Source organism: Zalophus californianus, chromosome 9 (genome assembly GCF_009762305.2).
Source record: "Zalophus californianus isolate mZalCal1 chromosome 9, mZalCal1.pri.v2, whole genome shotgun sequence".
In the NCBI taxonomy this organism is placed as follows: Eukaryota; Metazoa; Chordata; class Mammalia; order Carnivora; family Otariidae; genus Zalophus; species Zalophus californianus.
The window spans coordinates 58,969,631-58,980,184 of NC_045603.1; the positions used below are offsets into that span (position 1 = coordinate 58,969,631).

Here is a 10,554-nt window from a genome sequence, read left to right on the forward strand (position 1 = left end):
TGTGTAGATTGCTCTAGGTAGCACTGACATCTTCACAATGTTTGTTCTTCCAGTCCATGAGCATGGAATGTTTTTCCATTTCTTTGTGTCTTCTTCAATTTCTTTCATGAGTATTTTATAGTTTTCTGAGTACAGATCCTTGCCTCTTTGGTTAAATTTATTCCTAGGTATCTTATGGTTTTGGGTGCAATTGTAAATGGGATCGACTCTGTGATTGGTCTCTCTTCTGTCTTGCTGTTGGTGTATAGGAATGCCATTGATTTCTGTGCATCGATTTTATATGCTGCTACATTCCTGAATTCCTGTATGAGTTCTAGCAGTTTTGGGGTGGAGTCTTTTGGGTTTTCCACATACAGTATCATCTCATCTGCAAAGAGTGAGAGTTTGACTTCCTCTTTGCCGATTTGGATGCCTTTGATTTCTTTTTGTTGTCTGATTGCTGTGGCTAGGACTTCTAATACTATGTTGAATAGCAGTGGTGAGAGTGGACATCCCTGCCACGTTCCTGACCTTAGGGGAAAAGCTCGACAGCTTTTCGCTGTCGGTTTTTCATAGATGGCTTTTATGATATTGAGGTATGTACCCTCTATCCCTATACTCTGAAGAGTTTTGATCAAGAAAGGATGCAGTACTTTGTCACATGCTTTTTCTGCATCTATTGAGAGGATCCTATGATTCTTGTTCTTTCTTTTGTTAATGTATTGTATCACGTTGATTGTTTTGCGGATGTTGAACCAGCTTTGCAGCCCAGGGATAAATCCCACTTGGTCATGGTGAATAATCCTTTTAATGTACTGTCGGATCCTATTGGCTAGTATTTTGGTGAGAATTTTTGCATCCATGTTCATCAAGGATATTAGTCTGTAATTCTCCTTTTTCATGGGGTCTTTGTCTGGTTCTGGGATCAAGGTAATGGTGGCCTCATAAAATGACTTTGGAAGTTTTCCTTCCATTTCTATTTTTTGGAACAGTTTCAGGAGAATAGGTATTAATTCTTCTTTAGATGTCTGATAGAATTCCCCTGGGAAGCCATCTGGCCAGTGGGCTTTTGTTTGTTGGGAGATTTTTAATGACTGCTTCCATTTCCTTACTGGTTATAGGCCTGTTCAGCTTTTCTATTTCTTCCTGGTCCAATTTTGGTAGTTGATACATCTCTAGGAATGCACCCATTTCTTCCAGGTTATCTAATTTGCTGGCATAGAGTTGCTCATAATATGTTCTTATAATTGTTTGATTTCTTTGGTGTTGGTTGTGATCTCTCCTCTTTCACTCATGATTTTGTTGATTTGGGTCCTTTCTCTTTTCTTTTTGATAAGTCTGGCCAGGGGTTTATCAATCTTGTTAATTCTTTCAAAGAACCAGCTCCTAGTTTCGTTGATCTGTTCTACTGTTGTTTTGGTTTCTATTTCACTGATTTCTGCTCTGATCTTTATGATTTCTCTTCTCCTGCTCGGTTTAGGCTTTATTTGCTGTTCTTTCTCCAGCTCCTTTAGGTGTAGGGTTAGGTTGTGTATTTGAGACCTTTCTTGTTTCTTGAGAAAGGCTTGTATTGCTATATACTTTCCTCTCAGGACTGCCTTTGCTGTATCCCAAAGATTTTGAACAGTTGCGTTTTCATTTTCATTGGTTTCCATGAATTTTTTAAATTCTTCTTTAATTTCCTGGTTGACCCATTCCTTCTTTAGTAGGTTGCTCTTTAGCCTCCATGTATTTGAGTTATTTCCGACTTTCCTCTTGTGTTTGAGTTCTAGTTTCAAAGCATTGTGGTCTGAAAATATGCAGGGAATGATCCCAATCTTTTGGTACTGGTTGAGACCTGATGTGTGACCGAGGATGTGATCTATTCTGGAGCATGTTCCATGGGCACTAGAGAAGAATGTGTATTCTGTTGCTTTGGGATGGAATGTTCTGAATATGTCTGTGAAGTCCATTTGGTCCAGTGTGTCATTTAAAGTCTTTATTTCCTTGTTGATCTTTTGCTTAGATGATCTGTCCATTTCGGTCAGGGGGGTGTTAAAGTCCCCCACTGTTATAGTATTGTTGTCAATGTGTTTCTTTGCTTTTGTTATTAATTGCCTTATATAATTGGCTGCTTCCACATTAGGGGCATAGATATTTACAATTGTTAGATCTTCTTGTTGGATAGACCCTTTAAGTAGGATAGAGTGTCCTTCTTCATCTCTTATTACAGTCTTTGTTTTAAAATTTAATTTGTCTGACATAAGGATTGCCACCCCAGCTTTCTTTTGGTGTCCATTAGCATGGTAAATGGTTTTCCACCCCCTCACTTTCAATCTGGGGGTGTCTTTGGGTCTAAAATGAGTCTCTTGCAGACAGCACATTGATGGGTCTTGTTTTTTAATCCAGTCTGATAGCCTGTGTCTTTTGATTGGGGCATTGAGCCCATTTATATTCAGGGTAACTATTGAAAGGTATGAATTTAGTGCCATTGTATTGCCTGTAAGGTGACTGTTACTGTATATTGTCTGTGCTCCTTTCTGATCTATGCTGCTTTTAGGCTTCCTTTTTGCTTAGAGGACCTCTTTCAATATTTCTTGTAGGGCTGGTTTTGTGTTTGCATATTCCTTTAGTTTTTGTTTGTCCTGGGAGATTTTGATCTCTCCCTCTATTTTCAACGATAGCCTAGCTGGATATAGTATTCTTGGCTGCATATTTTTCTCATTTAGTGCTCTGAAGATATCATGCCAGTCCTTTCTGGCCTGCCAGGTCTCTGTGGATAGGTCTGTTGTCAATCTAATGTTTCTACCATTGTAGGTTACATATCTCTTCTCCCGAGCTGCTTTCAGGATTTTCTCTTTGTCTCTGAGACTCGTAAGCTTTACTATTAGATGTCGGGGTGTTGACCTATTTTTATTGATTTTGAGAGGGGTTCCCTGTGCCTCCTGGATTTTGATGGCTGTTTCCTTCCCCACATTAGGGAAGTTCTCTGCTATTATTTGCTCCAATATACCTTCTGCCCCCCTCTCTCTTTCTTCTTCTTCTGGGATCCCAATTATTCTAATGTTGTTTCGTCTTATCGTATCGCTTATCTCTCGAATTCTGCCCTCGTGATCCTGTAGTTGTTTATCTCTCTTTTTCTCAGCCTCTTTATTTTCCATCATTTGGTCTTCTATACCACTGATTCTTCCTTCTGCCTCATTTATCCTAGCAGTTAGTGCCCCACCTTTGGTTGCACCTCATTAATAGCCTTTTTTATTTCAACTTGGTTAGATTTTAGTTCTTTTATTTCTCCAGAAACGGTTTCTCTAATAACTTCCACACTTTTTTCAAGCCCAGCTAGTTTCTTTAAAGTCATGATTCTGAACTCTAGGTCTGACATCGTACTAATGTCAGTATTGAGTAGGTCCCTGGCAGACGGTACTACCTCTTGTTCTTTTTGCTGAGGTTTTTTTTTCTCTTGTCATTTTGTCCAGAGGAGAACAGATGAATGAGAGAATAGAATGCTAACAGGTTAACAACGTCTCCAGCAAATATACTCTATACAAATCAGAAAAGACCTGAAACCAGGGGACAAGAAAGGGAAGGAAGAAGAGAAAAAAAAAAAGGAAAAAGAAAAAGATAAAAACAAACAAAAACAGAACAAAACAAAAAAAACAGAATATGATCAAATATGATCAGGCTAGTGGATAGATCAGTGCCACACCCTAGCTTTTGGGCATATTTTGGTCTGTTAGAAGAAAGTGCCTGCTAAAATTTTATAGGAAGAAAGACTTATATATGTACAAAATAAGGGTTGATACAATGAAGGGATTGCAGATGACTGTAAAGATAAAAATTATAAAAGATTTTATAGAAGGAATTGATAAGATAAGAAGTTGTTTTTAAAAAGAAAGAAGAAGATTTAAAAAGAAAAAGAAAAAAAAGGGAGAGAATGTGATCAGGCAGGAGAGTAGAACAAAGCCATACACTAGTGATTTAGGGTATATTTTGATCTGTTAGAAGAAATTGTATCTCAAAATTTTAAAGAGAGAACAACTTATATATATATGCCAAACATAAGGGTAACTACTATGAAGGGATAAAAATATGACTCTAAAAATGAAAAATAAAAAATGTTTTTTTTTAAAAAGGTACGATAAGATGTTGTTTGAAAAAGGGAAAAAGAAAAATTCAAAAAAAAAGTTAAAAAAATTAACTTTGAAAAACTAATGAATTATGGTAAAAATGCCATGAATTGTATGTGCAGTATTCCCCTAGCGCTGGAGTTCTCCCGTTCTCCTTGATCGGTAAATTTGGTCTTGGCTTGCTGGCTGTTCGTGCTGATCTTCTGGGGGAGGGACCTGTTGCCGTGGTTCCCAATGTCTTTGCCGGAGACGGAATTGCCCCGCCCTTGTCGGTCCGGGCTAGGCAAGCTGCTCCGGTTTGCTCTCAGGAGCTTTCATTCCCTGCAAGCCCTCGGTACAGCTTTGGAGGATCAGGGTGAAAATGGTGGCCTCCCAATCTCCACTCGGAGGAGTGGAGAACTCGGGGCCCCGCTCTTCAGTGCGCCCCCAGAAAAAAGCAGTCACTCCCGTGTCCCCGGTCTCCAGCCGCACTCGGTGCTCACCTGGCCTGTGATCGAGCGTTTCTATGTCTGGCCCTCGACCCCGTGTGGAGTCTCCAAACCCAGCAGATCCCTGCGGTGCGCTCCCGCACCGCTCCTCCTAGGGGAGGAAGGGGAGTCTCCCCGGATCTGCCGCTTGTTGGGTCCCTGCTGCAGGAGCAGTGGCCCGACTGGGCCGCGGATCACACTTTATGGCCACCCCAAGCTGCGAGCCCGCGCCTGGGCTCAGTCTCTGCAGCCGGCTTCCCCGCTCCGATACCCGGGAGCTCTGGTGCACTCAGGCACCCCCGGTCTTTCTGTGACCCTGAGGGTCCTGAGACCATACTGTCCCGGGAGGTTTTCACCCCCCGCTTAGCCACTGGAGCGACGTCCCTCAGCGGAGCCGACTTCTAACAGTTCCGATATTGTGCTCCACGGCTGTAGCACTTGCCAGAAGCCGCCGACGGAGGCCCCCTCCCCCGCCGTCTATCCTCCCGAATATCGCCTCGGATTCACTCCTCCGCACGTCCTACCTTCCAGAAAGTGGTCGTTTTTCCGTTCAGAGAGTTGTTACTCTTCTTATCTTGATCTCCTGTTGAGTTCGTAGGTGTTCAGAATGGTTTGATCACTATTCAGCTGAATTCCTGAGACCAGATGAAATCCAGGTCTCCTACTCCTCCGCCATCTTGCTCCGGCCCCACCCGTATGCTTCTATACTTAAGTTTTAATTGCTTACATTTTTTTTTAACTTTCCATTTAAATTCCAGTCAGCTAACATACAGTGTGTATGTTAGTTTAGTTTCAGGTGTACACTATAGTGATTCAAAACTTCCCTACCACACATAGTGCTCATCCAAGGAGTGTTCTCCTTCATCTGCATTACCTATTTCATCCATCCCCCTATCCACCTCTCCTTTACTAACCATTAGTTTGTTCTCTATAGTTTAAGAGTCTCTTTCTTGGTTTGCCTCTTTTTTTTCCCCCTTTGCACATTGGTTTTGTTTCTTAAATTTCACTTATGGGTTGAAATTATATGGTATTTGTCTTTCTTTGACACCCTTATTTCAGTTAGCATAGTACTTTAGAGAGATTGAACATTTTTAAAAGTTCTATTTCTCACCCGTGAATTGTCTATTCCTAACTCATGTTCATTTTTTGGGGTTTTATGTCTTATTTAGTAGTAGGAGATATTTATGTATTTGAATATAAACCCAGGGTGAATTTCTTTTGTTGCACCAATTTTTTTTCATTTTCCTTATTTATGTGTTGCTTCCACTGAAAAAAATTGTATAGTGAATTCTTGGTGGCCTATTCTTAGATCACCTTTCTGCACATACTTGAAAATCATGTAAATATTCATTTATGCTCACTAATTCTATGGTTTTGCTCTTCCCATTTGCCTCTTTAATCCATGCAGAATTTATTCTTATGTAAGACAATAATCTGTTTTTGTTGTTTATTAAATAGATGATCAACTGCTTTAATATCATTAGGCTAGAGAAAACATGAGAGTATGGATAGTCAATCATTGAGAGCACCAATGTCATGGTATCCCCCATAAGTAATGTTTCTAGCTCAGAGAACATGGGTCTGAGAAATTCTTACTTCTCATTTTTAAGGGGGGAGAAAATTCTCAGTACCCTCAATATGTGTCTAATTTTATCAGGACCAAGACACAGTAATATTTAACCTCTTTCTGCAATTTTAGACTCACCTCACCCCACTCACCCTCACTTTTTCCATTCCAGATTACCTGTGGTTTTATTTCCTTATTTGTTTTAATAATCTTACTTTTTCTTCTCCTTTAGGCATGCAGAGTCACATATGGTCTTTTCCCTTTGGCCCCTCTATTCATTTCTACACATTCATTGATGATACTTTGTTCATTTGTTTTTATTGTGTATTGCTGACACACAATGTTACATTAGTTTCAGGTGTACAACATTGCAATTCAGCAAGTCTACACGTTGTGCTATGCTCACCATAAAAGTAGCTACCATCTGTCACCATACAACAGGATTACAATAGCGTTGACTACATTCCCTCTGTTGTACCTTTTATTCCTGTGACTTATTTATTCCATAAGTAGAAGTCTGTACCTCCCACTCCTCTTCACCCATTGTGCCCATCACCGCAACACTTTCTAACCGGCATTTGTGATTTTGTCCTAATATATGTTCTCTGTATTGTTCTCTGTATTGATGGGTCTGTTTCTGCTTTGTTTGCTGGTTTACGTGTTCATTTTGCTTTTTAGATTCTACATAGAAGTGAAAGCGTCTGGTATTTGTCTTTCTGTGTTTGGCATATTTCACTTGGCATAGTATCCTCTGTGTCTATCAATGTTGCAATGGCAAGATCTCATCTTTTCTTTATAGCTGAGTAATATTCCATTACACACACACACACACACACACACACACACACACACACACACCACTTCTTTCTTTGTTAATCTTTCAACATACACTTGGGCTGCTTCCATATCTTGACTATTTTGAATAATGCTGCAAAAATGTTGGGATTTCATATATCTTTTAGAATTAGTGTTTTTGATAAAATATTTTTAATATTTATAACACTAAGGAAAATGATTTATGTTCCATAACCCCTGGTTTTGTATTCACAATTATAAATCACTTACATGGAACCTACAGATACTTTAAAGGTGGACAGAATTCAGCCACTTTCGTGATATAAAGAATGTTTAACAAATGAGCTCAGCATTTCCTGTAGCTGTGACATGGATGTAGGAAGATAACAGAAGTTTTAAATTTCTTTTTTCTCTTGTTAAATCTTCATGATAACGTTAGCTCATATTAATCAGAACTTTGATTTCTTTGTATGAGACAGTACTGCAAGGACCAAACCTTTGAAGGTTTGTGTCTTTCTGGTTCCTTAAGGGGTAAATGAAAGAGTTCAGCATGGGGGCAACAGAGTTATTGAGAATAGCTACTCCTTTGGTCAATGAAGACATTTTTCTTCCCCTGCTGAGTAATTATCATATATGGAAATAGAAATGATAATCATGTGAGAAATATTAAGTGGAGTAAAACTTTTTTTCTCTCACTGGCAGATGTGATGTGTATTAGGACAATATCACAAATGCCAATGTAAATAGCAAAGTAACCAGAACAAAGTAAAAACCAATTACTTCTAGGAACCATGTATCTGAGAAAATAGTTGTACAAGCAAAAGATAGGCACAGGCAAAGTTATCCATGACACTATCCAGCTGGAGCAGAAGCATAAGGTGTGGAGAAATGGTCGGGAACCCACCCAGCCATGCATAGAGCACAAATAGGATGCATAGTTACCTGTTTATGATGGTGGTGTAATGAAGGGGTTTACAAATGGCAACAGAGTGGTCAAGGGACATGGCAATTAGAATGGGAAATTCATTTATCTCCATGAAGATAAAGAAAAATTGTTGGACTATACCACTGTTATGAGAAAGCATTTTATCCCTGGTGATGATTGTACCCAGAAATCTACCAATACATACAGCTGTAAATGAGATTTCTAAGATAGAGTAGTTTCAGCTAAGAAACACATAGACATCGGTGGATGGAAGTCTACCAAGGTTAGAGTAATGATAGTCAGGTTGCCAGTGACACATAATATGTATGTGATAAATAAAAAGAATAAAAAAACAACCAGAATATCAGGATCATCAGAAAAGCTCAGCAGGACAAACTCTGATTATTGCATGGGTTTTCATTTCCCTCTCTCTTTTTTCTTTTTTTAACGATATGTGACAGCACTGATGAGTCTGGAGGACTTTAGGGTAAGTGAAATAAGTCAGTCACAGAAGAACAAAAATTACATAATTTCACTTATATGAGGTGTTAAAATTAGTCTAACTCATGGAAATGGAGAGTAGAAAAGTGGCTGCCTTGGGATGGAGCAGAGTGGGCAATGGGGAATTGCTGTTAGCTGGTAGTTCAGTTCTGTATGATAAATAAATATGGAGATTGAAGATGAATATTGTTGAAGAACACTGTTTTCTGTACCACATTTTGCCTAAAGTTAACAGTACTGTATTGTAGATAGTCCAAAATGGTGGATGAGTAAGAGACCTTAGTTTTGTCTGGTCCCAGGAATTCAGCTAGATAGCTTTCAAATCATTCTGAACACCTGTGAACTCAACCAGAGATCTAAGAAAAGAAGAGCTGCAACTCTACAAATAGAAAAGTGACCAATTTCTGCAAGGTAGGAGGTGTGGAGAAGTGAATCTGAGGCAATCTATGGGAAGATAAACCATGGGGAGAGGAAGCCTTTGTCAGCTGGCTATGGGAAAAGATATAGCAGAGAGTTTAAAATCAGAACTTTTAGAAGTCTGCTCCATTGAGGGCCATCCGTATCTGAAAGGTGCTTAGGTGGCGAAACGGGGTGGAATCCTAGGTGGCACAGTGTGGTCTTAGGATCCCCAGGGTCACAAGAAGACCAGGGGTGCCTGAGTGTGACAGAGTTCCCAGGCATTGGAGCAGGGAAGCTGGCTGCAATCAGCGAGCCCAGGTATGGGCTCTCAGCTCGGGGTTGCCATATACCATGTACCGCAGCACAGTTGGGCGACTGCTCTCTGAGTGGGGGCCCAGGATGTGGCAGAACTGTGGTGAGACCCCCCCCTTCCTTCCCCAGAAGGAGCGGCATGGGTGCGAACCACAGGTGTCTACATGGATTGGAGACTCCAAATGGGGTTGTGTGCCTGAGATCCAAACACACTCTCACAGGGTGGGTGAGCCTGGAGTGTGGATGGAGACCAGGGAGACAGGATGATTGACTGCTTTTCCCTGAAGGTGCACTGAAGAGTGAGGCCCCTTGCTTTTGGCTCTGGGGCTGGAAACTGGGAGGCTGTCATTTTCATTCTCATCTTCAAAGAGGAAGGGAAAGCCTTCAGGGAACAAAAGCCACAGGGAACAATCAGAGCAGATTATGTATCCTGGTCCCCTGCAAGAGCAGTGCAGGTCTGCCTGGGGCAAAGACACTGGAGACTCAGTGCAACAGGCCCTTCCCCCAGAAGATCAGCAAGAACATCTGGCTAAGACCAAATTTACAGATCATAGGGAACTGCAAAACTCCCGTGCTAGGGGAAAATGGTATATAGAATTCACGTTTTTTCCCCCCAAGATTATTTGTCTTTAAATTTTAATATTTTTTCTCTCCTTCCCTGTTCGATTTCTTATTTTATCAACTTTTAAAAAAAATCTTTTTAGGGGCGCCTAGGTGGCTCAGTTGGTTAAGCGACTGCCTTCGGCTCAGGTCATGATCCTGGAGTCCCGGGATCGAGTCCCGCATCGGGCTCCCTGCTCAGTGGGGAGTCTGCTTCTCCCTCTGCCCCTCCCCCCCATTCTCTCTCTCTCTCAAAAGTAAATAAAATTAAAAAAAAATAAAAAAATAAAAAAATAAAAAAATCTTTTTAATTTTCCTTCTTACACTTACATTCTATCCTTTCATTGTATTTAATTTTATTTTTGTATATATATAAGTGTTTCTTTTTTTACAATTTTGGGATGCAGTTTCTTCTAACAAACAACATGAGGATGATGATGGTTAGGTTTCCAGGGACACTTGATACATAAGCCATAAATAAAAAGATAAAGATTACAACCTGAAGCTGTGGGTCGTCTGAGATGCCTAAGAGAACAAACTCTGTAATCATTGTATGGTTTCTCATGCTGCTTTTTATTTTCTTTAAGCAAAATCTACTGTTGAGAAACAAAGCAAAAGGAAAGAGTATGTGAATAGTAAAGGAATTGAAAATTTAACTGTTCCTATTATTAGCTCCAATGAAATGAAGTAATGAAACTTTTTTCCTTTGTGCAGTTTTGCAATATCCACTCAATTCCATTAAAGCAGAAACATTTTATACATTCTCTCTTGAAAAGGGAAACTATATTCACAAGTCTACTAAAAGTCCCTTCATGAGTGCCTTTACATTACCTGTATCCAAGTTGTCAATATGTGCAATACATCTCTTAATCATGTTTCTACAACAACATTTAGTAATTATAT

The 10,554-nt window shown here is 40.0% G+C and overlaps 1 pseudogene; it reads right to left on the reverse strand.

Moving 5' to 3' along the window:
- Positions 1–7,696: 7,696 nt before the first annotated feature.
- LOC113922359 lies at positions 7,697–10,216 on the reverse strand (annotated as a pseudogene).
- Positions 10,217–10,554: the final 338 nt, after the last annotated feature.